Source organism: Malaclemys terrapin, chromosome 10, assembly GCF_027887155.1.
Source record: "Malaclemys terrapin pileata isolate rMalTer1 chromosome 10, rMalTer1.hap1, whole genome shotgun sequence".
In the NCBI taxonomy this organism is placed as follows: Eukaryota; Metazoa; Chordata; order Testudines; family Emydidae; genus Malaclemys; species Malaclemys terrapin.
In genome coordinates, this window is record NC_071514.1 from 38,120,679 (window position 1) to 38,137,625 (window position 16,947).

General features: G+C 47.6%; 1 protein-coding gene across 3 annotated transcripts in view; it reads left to right on the top strand.

Annotated features, from left to right (window-relative positions):
- The first annotated feature begins 9,968 nt into the window (after positions 1-9,968).
- Positions 9,969-16,947, top strand: part of LOC128844050 (paired amphipathic helix protein Sin3a) — a 61,176-nt gene continuing 54,197 nt past the window's right edge. For all 3 annotated transcript variants that reach the window (XM_054041362.1, XM_054041364.1, XM_054041363.1), the window contains exon 1: positions 9,969-10,357. The gene's annotated coding sequence lies outside the window, so the exon portion shown is untranslated. The remainder of the gene's footprint in view (positions 10,358-16,947) is intronic.

Genomic DNA, 16,947 nt, shown 5'->3' on the forward strand with positions numbered 1-16,947 from the left:
GGTTGCGAGCTGTCAGCCTCCATCCCAAACCCCGCTTCACCTCCAGCATTTATAATTGTGTTAAATATAAAAAATATGTTTTTAATTTATCAGAGGGGTCGCACTCCTAGGCTTGCTGTGTGAAAGGGGTCACCAATACAAAAGTTTGAGAATTCCTGCCCTACACCCTTGTGAGATAGTAAGAATTATTGTCCGATGTTACAGATGGAGAAACTGAATTAGTTTCAGACATTAGTCCCACGTTCCTTGTGTCAGAACCTGGGCTTTAGAAGTCAGACGTCCTGGCTGTGTTTCGAAGCAACACATTGTGCTGAGAGAGATTCCCTTTTATTATCTCACTTTACAAACAAGGAATGTTCCAAAACATTAAAAAAAAAAAAAAAAAAAAACAGGTAAGGTGCTGAACTCCTGGAGGTGCCAAGCACCCTCAATTCCCTTTGAAATAAATGGGATCTAAGAGTACTCAGCATCACACAGGATCAAGCCCTAAGTGAACTACAGACCCATTTACACTTAGATCGTTGCTACCCATTTTTCTACACCAGTGGAACCAATAGTGTAAGTGCAAACTTTGACTGGACACTGACAGGTCTGGAGATTTGCTTGTTTTTCACCACTAATGTGCCTGATCTAAACTTGCAGTTACTGGTGGTAGCATAGGTGCAGAAAACCAGGTTGCAGTTTTGTAATGGGTCAGGCAGGTCACTTACCCATTGCTTAGAGCCATACTTGAATCTCTATTAGGAATCGTCCTACCTGAGTAGACCTGCTGTTTATCAGTGAATGGTGATGTGGCTTCAACTGCATAGGTGAGTTGTCACATTCGGATTATGGTAGATGATCTTTCTCATTCAATGTAAATACTTGTATGCAGTGTTGTTGTAGCCATGTCAGTCCCAGAATGTTAGAAAGACAAGGTGGGTGAGGTAATATCTTTTGGCGAACCAACTTCTGGGGGTGAGAGAGACAAGCTTTCAAGCTTCCAAATCTTGGTCTTTCTCACCAACAGATGTTGGTCTAATAAAAGATATTACTATGGCTGTCGATTAATCGCAGTTAACTCACGTGATTAACTCAAATTCACTACAATTTAAAAAATTAATTGCAGTTAATCGCACTGTTAAACAATAGAATACCAATTGAAATGTATTAAATATTTTGGATGTTTTTCTACATTTTCAAATATATTGATTTCTATTACAACACAGAATCCAAAGTGTACAATGCTCACTTTATATTATTTTTTATTACAAATATTTTCACTGTAAAAATGATAAACAAAAAAATAGTATTTTTCAATTCACCTCATACAAGTACTGTAGTGCAATCTCTATCGTGAAAGTGTAACTTACAAATATAGATTTTTTTTTTTTTGGTTACATAACTGCACTCAAAAACAAAACAGGGTAAAACTTTAGAGCCTACAAGTCCATTCAGTCCTACTTCTTGTTCAGCCAATCGCTAAGACAATCAAGTTTGTGTACATTTACAGGAGATACTGCTGCCTGCTTCTTATTTACAATGTCACCTGAAAGTGAGAACAGGAGTTTGCATGGCACTTTTGTAGCCGGCGTTGCAAGGTATTTACATGCCAGATATGCTAAACATTCATATGCCCCTTCATGCTTCGGCCATCATTCCAGAGGACATGCTTCCATGCTGATGATGTTCGTTAAAAAAACAATGTGTTAATTAAATTTGTGACTGAACTCCTTGGGGGAGAATTGTATGTCCCCTGCTCTGTTTTATCTGCATCCTGCCATACATTTCATGTTATAGCAGTCTCGGATGATGACCCAGCACATGTTGTTTGATTTACGAACACTGTCACTGCAGATTTTGACAAAATGCGAAGAAGGTACCAATGTGAGATTTCTAAAAATAGCTACAGCACTCGACCCAAGGTTTAAGAATCTGAAGTGCCATCCAAAATCTGAGAGGGATGAGGTGTGGAGCATGCTTTCAGAAGTCTTAAAAGAACAACACTCCAATGCGGAAACTACAGAACCCGAACCACCAAAAAAGAAAATCAACCTTCTGCTGGTGGCATCTGACTCAGATGATGAAAATGAATATACATCGGTCCACTCTGCTTTGGATCGTTATCAAGCAGAACCCATCATCAGCATGGATGCATATCCTTTGGAATGGTGGTTGAAGCATGAAGGGACATATGAATCTTTCGCACATCTAGCACGTATATATCTTGCGACGCCAGTTACAAAAGTGCCACGCGAATGCCTGTTTTCACGTTCAGGTGACATTGTAAGCAAGAAGCAGGGTGCATTATCTTCTGCAAATGAAACCAAACTTGTTTGTCTGAGTGATTGGCTGGACTAGGACTGAGTGGACTTGTAGGCTCTAAAGTTTTACATTGTTTTATTTTTTAAATACAGTTATTTTTTGTATGTAATTTGACATTTGTAATTTCAACTTTCATGATAAAGAGACTGCACTACAGTACTTGAGATGAGATGAATTGAAAATACTATTTCTTTTGTTTTCTACAGTGCAAATATTTGTAATAAAAAATAAATATAAAGTGAGCACTGTACACTTTGTAGTCTGTGTTGTAATTGAAATCAATATATTTGAAAATGTAGAAAACATCCAAAAATATTTAAATAAATGGTATTCTATTATTGTTTAACAGTGTGATTAACTGCGCTAATTCAATCCCACCCAGATTTTCCCTTAGATTATAAGAACAGAGCATCAGGTCCCAGGATCCAAGTGTCTACTGGTGTTCAGGGCCAGTCGTATGTCATTGTTTCCCTGTTCTCCCCCCATCTGCCTGTATCCATCTGTTATCTCTTGTCTTATATAGGGATTGTAAGGTCTTTGGGGCAGGGCCCATCTTTTTGTTCTGGGTTTGTACAGCACTTAGCACAATGGGGTCCTGGTCTATGACTAGGGCTGCTAGGTGCTACAATAATACAAAAAATAAGAATTCCTACACATTTACATACAATAGTGGGGAGAGAGTGATCCTGCCTGGCACTCGCCCCTTCTCTAAATGGCTCCTACTGCTCTTTCAAAAGAGGTTCCTGTGCTCTCGGTCCACCCAACAAGGGTCTTGCCCTTCTCGCCCATTAGTTGTTCTCTGTTTGATAAAGTGTGTGTGGCTGGTATAACAGCTTAAAGTAGAGGACTGAGACTCTGGAGATCAGTTCTACTCCCCAGTCTACCACAGCCCTCAGGCAAATCACTTAATCTCTGTGCCTCAGTTTTCCTGCCTATACTATGGGGGTAATACCTACCTCCCAGACCTGTTGCAAGGGTTAATCCTGCATGTTTGTAAACTGTCCTGAGATCTTTAGAGAGAAGACGCTATACAAGCAGGATGATGGTGCTACAGGAGTTAATGGTTGGATGGAAGCTGCCAGGACAAGGCACAGTGTTTATTATTATTATTATTATTAGAAAAGAATCACTTACGATGCTGCTGCTGTGTTCCCTGCCCTGGAGTTGGGCTGCCAAGGGGGGCATCTTAGCACAACCGCATCGCTCCCATGGCCCTAGGACTGGCTCTGTGGCGTTCAGCACAACTTTGCTTTTGTGCTCCTAACACTGTAACAGGTAGGTTCAGAAAGTGCTTCAAGTGCAGCTAGACAGATGGAAACCGAAGCTAACGCAAGCCCTAGCCTGTGAGAGCTCACTTCAGTCCCCGACGTGCAGCAGGCGTGAGTTTGATGTACATAAATGGCTGATCAGCAGCCTAACTCCACTTTTGCACAAAGCCCTGCCCTGCGTGTTTTGGGGAAGAGGGGAGGGCGTGTCCTGGGTTGCAGGTTTGGATCCAGCCTTCCCTCCTCTGATGGGTGGGATTGAAGTGACGAGTTTCAGCTAGAGGCCAATCCCGTTTGGGGGGCGTTCCCATCCATTCAGGACTCCTCGCCTGGGCTTTGAGGGTATGTAACAGCTGCTTTCAATTTAGTCCCCAATATTTTGGGCGTTTGGGGGAGGAGGGGGGGGTTAAGGTTACCCGTCTCAAATCGGGCCAGAACCAAGAGAGAAAGGGGGTGGTAGGCGGAGCTGCTGTTAATCAGGGACTGAGCAGTCGGATCCATTGAGGAAGAGGGGAGAAATTAAAAGCAGTTTTTCCCTGGGTTTTGCTTTACCCTCGCTCTCCCTCCCCGTCCCTGCACGGAGATCTGAGGAAGACCAGGCATTTGGCCGGGTGATATGCGTGCTGGTCGTGTTTGTTTAACATCGCGCTGGGATCCATGCAGTTTGGGGGAGAGGAGGAGGAGGAGCAGGGACACTTCACTTCCCCCGCCCCTTATTTTGCTTGGCAAAAATAAAGCTGCGCTGCGGGTCAAGGTCCTGAGAGGAGGTTTAGGAGTTTGAGTAGATTTTGGGGTGCGGGGGTGGCTTTTGCAGCTCGGCTCGGTGCAGGGCTTTGCAGGCGTTGCCGGAGCGTAGATCTAGTTTACAAATCCCAAGGCCGGATGTCTTACTAGCAGAGAGGGCGGAATCGGAACCCGTAGATTTGTGCTTCTTTACGTGAAACTTGTTGGGGGGAGGCGTGTGAATGGTTCTGCCAAGAGGCAGCTGCCAGCAGGGGGGCGCGGACTGCAGCTCTAGTTTCCTCTCTCTCCCCCTAAACCGGCAGCTGTGTGATTGTTATTTTTAAATTCACACCAAAACAATCCTCGCCGGAGCCCCGCTGAATGGAGCGGGGCCTCTAGCAGCCGCCGTCGCGTTCCATTTCCGAACGCAAAGTAGCCAGGCACCGGTGAACATTCCAGCGCCGAACCCCTGTTGACGCGCGAACGTTCTGTTACTGAACGCTTACTACCTGCCGTGCACTGAGCCCACTTTGCGACCCAAACCGGAGCAGCCGCCTTCCTCCTGCTCTCGATCCACTGAGCTCTCATCTCCCAACTGATTGAACCTGATTCCCTTTGCAAACATGGAGTTGCATCTCTAGTCTCCACCCCGCCTCCTATGCCGGTGGGAGGGAAAGATGGACAGCCCCGGGGTTGGGCTACCCCCGCTGGTCCCTTTTCTCCCGCAAGCCGGTGGTCCTTGCAGCTTTCTTGCGGAGCGGCTCAAAATAGTTTAAAGAAGCAAAGGAACTGTGAAGGTCGGGGACCGGGGGGTCGAGTTGGCATGGTACTGAGCCGGGGAAAGGAAACACTGCAGAGGGGGCGTCCATCATTTGCTGGAGCCAGAGACTAGGAGTTAGGGTGTTGGACTGAGCTGCATGGAGTTAGCTACCGTGACTCACTGCCCGGGGGACGAAAGGGGCTTCCTTGCGCTCGTTTGAGCGCTAGCAAAGTGAGGCCGCGCACCGCCAGCAAGGCTGGGTTTTGGGAGGGGGCGGGAGCAGCGGGCTGGAAAGCGAAGGAGGGTTCACGTTACAATTTACAAGGCGTGGATTCGGGGAGGGCGGAAGGGATTCTGCCTCTCCTCTCTCCAGCCTAGAGGAGACCCCACCGGGGGAATCCACTCCAGAATCCTGCCAGCCTGAGTTGCTTTCCCTCTTTCGTGCTGGAGGGATACTGCTGTTTGCAACCTCAGCTATGGAAGCAGCGTAACCTGCCCGTAGTGCCTACTGCATGAGGCTGACTGAGTGAATACGCAGTACACACGCTCACAGTCCTCCCCCGCCCCCTTCCTCGCTATGTAGTCATAGGGCGGGAATTAGCCCTTCTTCTTGGGTAGAAGAATTAGCCCCACCTCTTGTGCTTTATTGGCTAGGGTTTCCAAATCGCCCCGCCTATCAGAAGACCTGACTGTATTTCAGGTTGGTCTCCCGCCCCAAATGGTAAATGACTCTCTAATTCCGTTGGGAAGACGGAGGAGAGAAGTTTTCCTCTCCTTGGAGCTGATTGGTAGAAATGAAAGCATTGATCCACCCCCTTCTGCCTCCAAGGGAGGGAGAATGGGGGAGCGGGAGAAGGCAGGTCTGCTGTCTTCCCCCATCGTCCCCCCCACACGTGTAATAGATCCGCCCCACGTGGGGCGCAGCCATCCCGGAAGTGAAGCTGCGCGGTCAATGCTGGGTGGGACTTAGGGACAAAAGGATTCGCCCAGAGATCAGTCAGATCTTTCCGGCAAAGGGCTAGAGAGAGGCAATCCCCCCATCCCCGACCAGCCCTCCCGCTGGGGCAGCGGACCACCTGCTAGGGTGCCTCTTTTCGTAATCAAATCTTTCCCCCCGCCACCGGGCAAAGGCAGGAGTGACCGCTTAGGACATTTTCGGAGGGAGCTCTCTCTCGCACCGCTTTAGAGTCATAGAGTCTCTTCCAGCTTCCGGGGAAGGAGAGGAGGCGGGAGAGTCATCCTAGCTTTGCTCTCTGGGCTTATATTGCTTGGCAGCAAAAGCACTTGGCGGCCCTGTTTCCTCCCCCGTGTCGCAAGTTTTTTGTTTGTTTTGTTGTTGTTGTTGTGTTTTTTTTTGTTTTTTTTTGTTTTTTTGGTTTTTTGGTTTTTTTTTTGAGCGGGAGACAGCAGAAATCCAGCCTTGGTTCACTCCGGAGATTTAACTCGGAGACTGCACGGAATCTACCTGGCTGGATACCTGCAATACTACAGCTCACCCGCTTGTGGGTCTCTTCCCCCTCCTCTCCCCCTCCCCTCCCCCCCGCCGCATAGTACGCCCATGAGGTGAAAAATTAGGTTAAGAGCGAGGAGCAACATACATCGAGCTTGGTTTGGGGTTTTTTTTGACGGGGGGGTTGGTAATGAGAGAAACTCCCCTACCTTTCCCCAATTTCTTTTCGCTCCTTCCAAGTCCAGCCTGGCGCCAGAACGTTTGGACTGCCCCGTGGAGGCATATTTTTACTTTTCCCCTTCTCTGAGATCTATCCTGAAGGTAAAGAGTGTGGCCCAAAGTTTGGCACACCGGCCCCAGCCCTCCTCAGGCCAGCGTATGGGAAAGAGGATGGCTTTCTCCAAATATTTTGTCAATGTGTCCCCCCCTTCGTGTCTTGACCGCGTACCAGCTCCTCCCTTGCTGTGATTTCCCCCCCCCCCCCCCCAGTCCCTGGATAAATGAGCCTCTGTCACAAGCAGACTGCTGGGTTGATTTCAGTTTAGGGGGCTGTAAAGCTCTTTGGCGGTGGATCGTACAATGTATCTGCCCTCTGGTTAGCTACAAATCCTGTACTGTGTAGTCAGCGAGGAGCACAGAGAGAGGGAGCTCTGCGTGCGTGTTGTTTGTTTACTACCATGTACTTCTATGTCCTGAAACGTGGAAATTGTGTGTAATCTGCAGTACAGTACGTGGATTTTCCCTTAAACCCTGTTTTACCCTAGTGATGTCGTGCTTTGCTTTACAGTAGGGGTGGAGCCTTAACCACTCGTATGCTTTCAGGGACAGAGTTAACACGTAGAAAAAGGGGGTATCAGGTTATTCCAGGCACTAAGGGGGCAAGGCAAAGGAGTAAATCACCCCAGTTTTTTGGTACGAGTGACTCGCTCGGAATGGTGAGACAGTCCAATGCAGAGAAATCGATTCCTTCCCTCACTGCTTTTACTAGCCTCAGACTCCTAAAAAGATGTGAAGCCTCATTGAAGTCTCTCTCTTAATTCAGAACTACAAGTTCAGTCATGTTGGAAGATATTTTAAAACTAAAGCCTGCACGTCTGCTCCAAAGCTGCTGCGAGCTAGCTGGAGGCGTGTCTGCTGGAGGAAGCTAAAGAGGGTTTAATAGTAGCTCTCACTGTTTGTGAGTGTGTGCACATGCACTAAAGAGAACGTGTGAGCGACGGGTGCTGGCACTTGAGGATTTCTGAGCTGGCCGGGCGATGCATAACCTGCTCACCTTTTTATTTTAATTACAATCATGCCTCGACATATGAATCAGAAAGTCGCTTGTTTGAAACTGCAGCAACAGGTAGCATCCTGCCACCCAGTACTATAATTAGCAGGGTTATAAATGGAAGGTGAGGGACAATCTCCAAGTGATCCAGATATAATCCCTTTTTACACCAGGGGAGAGAAGGGAGTTGTGTGGGCAACACACAGCAGAGGTATAGAACCAAATCTTTAAAATAGCATCATCCATATGTTTAAGACCTGTGTGCTTCTTTGCCTTGGCTGTCCCATGCCTATTACAGTAGGCTCTTCTAGTCAGGGAGGTGTCTTTTCTCTGTGTACTCTTGACTGTATCTGAGGTACAAAATATACTTCCAAATAAAGTTTCTGGACAGTTTTAAGGCTTGGAATAGAAAGTGTGTGTAATGGTATTGGCCTTTGGGAGGTGGGAGGCAATAAGAATACAGTTTTATTAGGGTACCACCAGAAGGTGTCTTTCATTTGTTGTCTGCATGGTGACAGTTATTAAATGCCAATAATTCATTGTGATTTACACTGCTAGGGATTTATTTTGACCATCCTCCTCTCCTTTGGATACATTGGGCTTGTATTGAATGGATACACTGTGTCACTGACTTCTGTAGGAAGGAAGTATTGAGGATGAGAACTGTACATGTTCCTGGCGTGGAGAAGCCTCTAGGGCAGTTGGTCAGTGCTCCAGAAGTCAGCGGTGATGGAAAGACATTAATTCCTGTGTGGAATTAATAATGCAAAGTCACTGTGGTGGCTAAAAGTGATCTAAGACTTGGATTTCCATCTCAGTTATTTAGCGATGGGGTAATGCAACTTCAGAGTGCTATTTTATAAATAAAGGCACGCTTTATTTTTTTGTTGTTGTTTGTTTGTCTTATGGGCTTGTTTGTCCTTTGAGACAAACTTAATGTTTCCTCGCAGAAACTTTGAGGAAAAAGCTTTCAGACTAGAGGGAAAATGACAACTGTTTAATCCTATGGCAGCTTTTTCTTCCATGTGAGTGTAAAAACATACCTGAACTTTATATTGGAATAGAAATCTACCTTCCCCATCTGCTTCCGTTTGGAGTAGCGCTGATCCAAAATGTGCTCAAATTGCTCAATAGGTGACCCGTAGTTCTTTGAGGCTGGGTTCTAAATCCAGGGTTCGTGGGTTAATGCGATGCGACCACCACGTAAAGCTTTGGTGTTGTTTAAAAAAGGTGTTCTTAAATAGTGCCTGTTTTGGAGTATGGTTTCACTGGTTACTTCCTGTAAAGTTGCTGCAAGTTTCAAACAGGGTTGATAGGAGTAGAAGGAAACTAATTACCTTGCTTCCTCGAGGGCAGTATCCAAGAGGTTTCATCCCAGTTTAAATTGTATGCAAGCGGAATAATACTTCACCGATAATCTTGAAGCTGGGTAGTATGATTGACCTCATGCAACTTGTTGCATTAATGCATTACTAGAGCGAGCACATAGCTGCTGAAGTTTGGTGTCTGCGTCTATTAAACGGGGCTACTGGCCGTGCGGCTGAATCTTGTTGTACCCATGCATGTATCGTGCGTTAACGATACTGGGCGTACAGCCGCTGCAGCATGTAGAGTTGGACAGAACTGGCGCCCGTGCTGCAGCAGCTTGTTGCACCCGTGCATTGTACAGTGTTAGTGCACGTGCTAGGGCCACTCTCTAAAGCAACATGGGTGCAGGTACAGGGCATGCAGTGAACCCAAGGGAGTAGCTGCTGCCCCCGGGATTGTGGGCGGATTTGCAGGGGCACGAATCTGGATCCACTTGCAGATGTAAACATTCCACAAAAGGGCTCCCTAGAGAGGGGGCGGAGCTTCCTAGTGGCCGGGGGCGGAGCCTGAGATAGGGGGAGTCTAGGTTTGACCGATGTCCACCTAATCCAATCGTTGGCCGGTTCCTGTAGGCGGCATTCAATGAGAGGGGAGTGGAGGAGGGATTGGGCGGGGCTTGTTTCCTATACGGACATTTTTCCTCGGTCCCCCCCTTCACATCCCCTTCCTGGGGGTTGTGTCCAATAGGGGCGGGAGATGGGGGTGGGTACTGCGTTGTGATTGGGAGAGGCGGTGAGTGGCAGGCAATGTACCCAATGGAAGCGCGGGGGTCTCCCCCCGGGCCGGGGAGGGGCGGGATTTCCCGGGGAACAGAGAAGCGGGCAGCGCTCGGCCGCCGCCGAGAGACGGTTACTCCATTTTACCCCCCCCTCACCGGAGCCGACTATCCCTCGTATCCGCCCAGGCCCAGCCACCCTTCACCCCCTCCACTGCCCGAGCTGAGCAGCCGCCGCCCCCGCCGGGAGGAGGAGGAGGAGGGGCCCGGGGACCCCCCCACCCCGCCCGGAGCAGCCGCCGGGGCCGGGGCGCCCTCCCACAGCCCGACACCGCCAGGGACCGTCCCTCTCGAGTAGCCGCCAGAGCCGGGGCGGGAGCAGCCGCCGCCGACCCCGCCAGTGGCGAGAGGAGGGGCCCGAGGGCCACCCCCGCGTGAGGAGAAGGGGCCCGGACAGCCACCGGCGGGGCGCGATCCCCCTGGGCACAGGGGCGGCTTTGAGGTGAGCGCCGAGGGGTCGGGCGGTGTGACAGTCCCGCCGGGCGCCGCGGGGGGCGGGTCACTCTTTTCCCTTCTCGCTCTCCGTATGGGGCGGGGACTCGCGCCGGTGGCTCGCGCGCTTCGGGCGCCACCGGGGGAGGGGAGCGAGAGCAGCCTCCCATGTTGCGTCTCCCCGGGGGTTCCCTACAGCGGCCCCCCGCGTGCGCTGGACACAGGCAGCCCCCCTCCCCGGGTGCAGAACGTACAGGGAGCCCCCTCCCCCGGCGAGCATAGCGCACAAGTAGCCACCTCCACCCTCCGTCCCGGTCGGGTTGTCTTCGCGGGCTCTGGATTAGCGGAGATGAGCTTCCCGAGCCCTTTCCTTCGCTTCGCTTCGGATCGCTCGCATTGCACATGTAGCCGCCCCCTTGCCCAGGGAGTCGGTGCAGCGGACATGGGCCCGCCTCCCTTTCCGCGTCAAACTCCCTTCCCCTAAGAACTGAGTGCGTGGAGTGTATATGCCGTACTTCGAGAGCCCGCGGGCTGCATCGCACTCAGCCCACCCCCCTCGTTCCCTTACCGGAGTTCATCCCCCGGTACCGAGTGCATTGCACACGGGCCCCGCCCCCGTCCCTGGGACACCCCCTTCCTTTCGGTACTGGATGCGTTCCACGCAGGCTCCTCCCTCTCCCCTTCTGCTTTCACCCCGGGGCTGGGAGGGTGGCACCCAGCCTCCTCCCCCGCGCCTGTCCGTCAATGCTGGCATTGCACACAGGCTCCGCCTCTGGGGACGCCGCCTTCCCCGTAGACCGCACACTGTTAGCTCCTCCCACTCCCCTTCTCCGTTCGTGCCGGTCCTGGGTGGATTGTACACAGCCTCCTCCCCTGTACTTTTCGCTTATGGGGGCGTTGCATTTCGGCTCCTACCCCGCTCCGATCCCTTACCGGAGACTCGCGGTCAGCGGGTCCATTACATACAGCACCCTTATTGGGAACCCACTCCTTATGGTCAGTCAGTCTCAACTAGTTGCACGGAGCAGTATTGACCCATGCAGCGGTTGCGCTCGTCTAGCGGTTCGCTTCGGTTGTGTCCCACACACTCCGGGGTAGCCGACTGGATTTGATTCCTGCAGCGAGGCAGCGGTGTTCGGAGGTCTCCTTCCTTAGCTCTTAGCAGGATGGGTAACTGGACGCTAAGCACTAGGTAACTGGCTGACGGAAGTAAGCTCGGTCAGCAAAGGCCAATGACTTGGGACAGCCTGTCTTCCACGTGCCCGTGATGTGTGCCTGGAGGGTGCCCAAAGCACATCCATACCTCCAGCCGAGTTAGAGCTGTGTTGTCCACTGGGGCTCCTGCAGGCTCACTTGGGTTATTTAAGGGCATCGGGGTGAAGTCGGGGCAGGGGTGTGTAGAGGGTTGTTTTGCATTTTTGAGAGAGAGGCGAAAGACTGTCCAGTGGTCCTTTATATTGCAAAATACCCGATCACGGGGGAGGGGCAACCAGTCATCTCGCATAGTATAGTATGGCTGGAGCTTCTGCATTAATCATCAGCCTCTTGTGCCTGTGTAGTCTGTCCTCAAATGCTCCATGCATGTGCAGAGCCAGCTAGGAGATAATCAGGCAGAGTGAGCATGCTGAACTGCAGAAGATGGGCATAGTTACTACAGAGTATTCCTGGGTTGTTGTAAAATATCCAGTGTGTAATACTTCAGTTTGGAGAATTTAAATCTCTTGTTAATGATGTACATTTCTATGGTAATCAGAAACCTCAGGTTTTTACAGATTAAAAAAAATACAGGCTGCCTTTTAGTACTTTACTCTCACTTGATTCCTCATTGTACACTGCATATTGTTTACAAATGCTAAGGAACAGGGAGCTAAACAAAACATGTTTGAGGTGTGGAAATAAACTGAACTGAGTTGTGTTAGTGAGGATGAGCAGCTGAAAATGATGACATCAATGGGGGTTTCTGCAGATTTTTCATAGAACTTAACTAAAATCTTCAGATTTCTTCCTTCAGCCCACCTTGTTCATCACCATATTAATAGTATAAAGTAGGGGTAGTCAATTATTTTTTTGTCAAGGTCCAGACTCCAGAGAAGAAAATAATAAAAAAAAAAGTAAATAAAAAGATTTTGGGATCTGTTCAAAAGTGCCTGGTGGTCTGGATTTGTCCTGCAGTCCACCTATTGATTACCCCTAGTGTACAGTAACTGTTTAGAGTATTTCCTGTAGAAGGTATTATTTTAAAATCTAAAAACAATATTTTACATTGCCACAGTTCCTAACAATAAATATACCTGATTAGGTGCCTCTGTGTCTTATTCTGCTGCTCCTTTTTGATTTTAGACACAGCATCACTTATGAGTAACTGGCCTATTCTGCTTTCACTCTTTATAGCCAGTCTGAAGGGACACATAGATTTATTAGAATTTCCAGATTGCTTTTGAAAGAACTCCTATCGAATGACTGTTGCAGTTTCTAGCTAGAAATACTGCAAAGCTATGCATAAGAATCCTGTGCAGAATAACAGAGGCATGTAGGAGTCTGAGATTACTCTTATAGTATTCTGCTACTAGCATTAATTTTTTAAATATTTTAATCAAGAACTGGCATCCTTCTCTACATGTACACTCTTCAGTCTTTAAACTTATCAGTGGCCTTCACTGAGTGTTTTAGTTTCAATATCTTTGGGTTTTTTACCCCTTTGCTTACTTACATCAATAGAAACTGCATTAGGGTTTTACCTGGGGTTGTCGGTAACTGGGAATGGTATTCTCATAAACTGTGGAAGCATTAATATATTTTGTATTTGTCTTGTCAAATGCCAGATTCCTTCCTTGAATCTGGGCCAATGAAACACAGACTACAGAGTGTTTTTTTTTTTTAATAGTATTGCCTATATAGATGTGATATCAGTACATGCACCAATATAAACTGGTATCTGCTTAAGATACGTCTGCTGTATCAGAGCAAGATATATTTTATTTGGACCACTGAAACTGTGTGTAAAACTGACAAATATTTGTTTCAATTGAAGCTGCTTGAGTGACCAAAAGTGCCATGAGGAATGTGTGAGCTTTTTGATTACCAGCTTTTTCTGAAAAACTGCAATCCAGAACTAGAGTTTAGTCTAAGTATATTAGATGAGTGGGATTTATTTCATAGAGCTGTGTTAGGCACAGTACCAACCGGAAGAGGTCAAAAATTATTTAATATAAATATAGGCTTACCTGTATTTAAATACAATTTTCAGCTATGGCTTGTTTAGTGTCTGCTATAAGTGAACAAACTTATTTAAAAAAACACTTTGTACAGTGAAGCACCTTTGAATTAATATCTAGTTAAAGAATAGATGTCTAAGGTGGCCTTGTGGTGATGGTCTGTACTGCTGTGCCTGCGGCCCAGGACAGGTTTGATTTGGGGACTCTTCTTCTCTGTGCCAATTGCTTGAGCCAGTGATATGCATCAAGTATGCCCCTCAGCTCCTCACCCCAGTCTTGCAGTGTGTTCTGGGTTCATGCCCCCAGCCTGCATGTCCTCAGCTCCCCATCCAGAGGGCAGAGTTTCCTCAGATGCCTGCTCACATGGAGGAGGGGCCCAGGGGGACAGAGAGAATCTGAGTCTTTCAGAGTGAAGAGGCCTCCCCAGATGCTGGCTTCTATGAGGGGCAGGGAGCGGAGCCCAGGTCCCCCTAGAGGGGCAGATGCCCCCAGATCCTGGCATACAAATACCAGGTGAGAATGTGGAGCTGACAGGCTCACTACCCACCCACCTGAATATCATCAATATTGAGTGATGGAGACCATTTGGGCCACAATCAGAGCCACAGTTTGATTCCCTAGGTCTGCTCAAAAAAAGTTGGTAGAATCTGTCAACCTTAAGAAATGCTTCTTCCTCTCCACCCCCAGGGTTCTATATCTTGAGAACTTCTTGCTTGGATGACCCCAAATTTGGATCACTAACACTACCCTGCATCCCCTTGAGGCAATATGAGTAAGCATGTGGATTTTAGAGCATTTGAAGTCCGCAAAAATGAGTTTTCAGCCTTAACTATAGCAGAGCTGTTTTTCTGCAATAATAAGGGCTGCAGTATGGAGGGGGAAAAGGTGTGTGGTTAGAAAATGATTGTATCCTCAAGAGTGTGATTGGGATTCAGTGGACTCTGTGTGCAAGGGTTTAAAGAAACTTTCAATACACTAAAAGGTAAAGTGTAAAAGAAAACTGATGCAGTAAAATAGAAAACTATTGAATAATACTCTATTAATGAAAATGTTATAGGAAATGAGTACTACCTTAAATCAGTGTCTAGTAATAAGATTTTAGTGTAACAAGATGCCCAAAAAATCACCTCTGCTTGAACTGAGGAATTGTCTGAAACTTGAAGTGGTATATAGGTAAAAAAATAAAATAAATAAATGGAGATATCCTGTCTCCTAGAACAGGAAGGGACCTTGAAAGATTATCAAGTCCAGCCCCCTGCCTTCACTAGCAGGACCAAGTACTGATTTTGCCCCAGATCCCTAAGTGGCCCCCTCAAGGATTGAACTCTCAACCCTGGATTTAGCAGGCCAATGCTCAAACCACAAAGCTATCCCTCCCCCATTAGTTGCGGCCCATCTCAATGCACATCTGTGAATTCCTGATGTCCTCAGCAAGGATGATGGCACTTCAGACTCCATCTTAGCTTTCACAGAGCAGGCTTTAGGATAAAGTGGCACTGGTAAGTTGGGTTTGTTTTTTTGTTTTTGTTTTTTTCCCCTTCTACCATGGGTGACTTTAATTGGCCCTTTTGTGAGCAGTGGTGTTGATCTCGTGGTTAAGGCACTGGATTGGATCTCAGGAGATTGCAGTTCAATTCCTGGCCCTGCCACAGACCTCCTGTGTGACCTTGGGCAAGTCACTTAATCGTTCTCAATTTTCAATACAAATGGGGATAAATACACCACTACCTCGATATAACGTGACCCAATATAACACAAATTCGGATATAACGTGGTAAAGCAGCGCTCCGGGGGGCCGGGGCTGCGCACTCCAGTGGATCAAAGCAAGTTCAATAGAACACCGTTTCACCTATAACACAAAAAGATTTTTTGGCTCCCGAGGACAGCGTTATATCGAGGTAGAGGTGTACTTTCCTACTTAATGGGGCTGTTGTGAAGCTAAATTTGTTAATTGTCATGCACTCAGTGATGGAAGTGATTATACACACCTAGATGGCATCTAGATTCACTAGCAATTAGACACACTTAATTTTGCTAGCTGGAAGGACTGTCCTAGCTGTCTTCAATCTCATACTACTTGGCACAGAGGTACAGGTCTGACTTCCCAAACAACATTGGATTTAGTTAAAATATTGGCTTTCAGTGAAATAGTGTGGAGACTGTTGTCTACTGCTACCACTGGATACAAGTATTGAAGAAGTAAGAGTAATATTAAGGAAATTGAAATGGTTATTAAATGGTGGTAAAGCTGTACATTTGCCAGTGTCTCTGCCTTGAACAGCATATGGATACAATGCCATTATAACAAAATATCACAGACACTGAACTATGGACAACTCAAATTAAGAAATACTAGACTGACTGGAGTTCGTGAAGGCATGTAAAGAGGAGATGTTTTTCACACTGGATTACAATATGCAATGGTTAGATCTCTTCAGATTTACTTTGCCTGCTGTTGGGATGTGTCATTTATGGTCAGGCCAGTCAGGGAGCAATCAGTACAGGCCTTGTTGAACATGTAGGTCTTGGAATGAGAAATATCATGTTGAAATTGGCACACAAACCAGTTTAACTTCCAGGATTTATAAATCGTTTTCTGTCCAGATTGTAGTTTTGGTCTTCTCCAGCATTGGAAAGCTTTTATGGTTGTTAAAGCCAGAGCAGAAAATGGAGGCCTGTAATGTGTATTCCTCTGTCTGGATGGGGTTGTGCTCGTGGTTGCACATTTGTATCTTTTTCCTCCCTGTTGCTGCATTCTTAGGTATTCTGAGCACTAATGATGGAAGAAATGTTCTTGTAGAAATTGGACACTGTAGAGGTGGGGAAATTTACTTCTTATGTGAAGTTTTGATTCACTTCGTGTTTTCACAAATTATTGCTGTGTAATTAACAGCTGCTGCTTTGACAATGAGTAAATTAATGCCTCACCACCACTTTTCTCATCCTCCCTTTTCATGTCTGGGTTGAGGTGAGTGGGGTTTAAGATTGCCCTAACTGCATCTAGTCTCAGGCCTAGCTAAGATCCATATCTGCATAATCAGTGGGCTGCCAGCACTTCACCTTGCTGTCAATTCTCAGCATTTCAGGGAGTTCATTTAATGTCTCTTCAGTATCATATTAGGTACGTATATGGTGGTCCCTAGTTCCACAGTATCTGAGTGCCTCACAATCTTCAATAAATATTTGTTCTAGCATGGGGGTGGGCAAACTTTTTGGCCCAAGAGCCACATCTGGGTGGGGAAATTGCATGAAGGGCCAGGGCAGGGGGTTGGAGTGTGGGGTGTGTGAGGGGGTGCGGTATGCAGGAAGGGGCTCAGGGCAAGGGGTTGGGGCAGAGGAGGGGTGCAGGGTGTATGAGGTGGCGCAGGGGTTTGGGGTGCGGCAG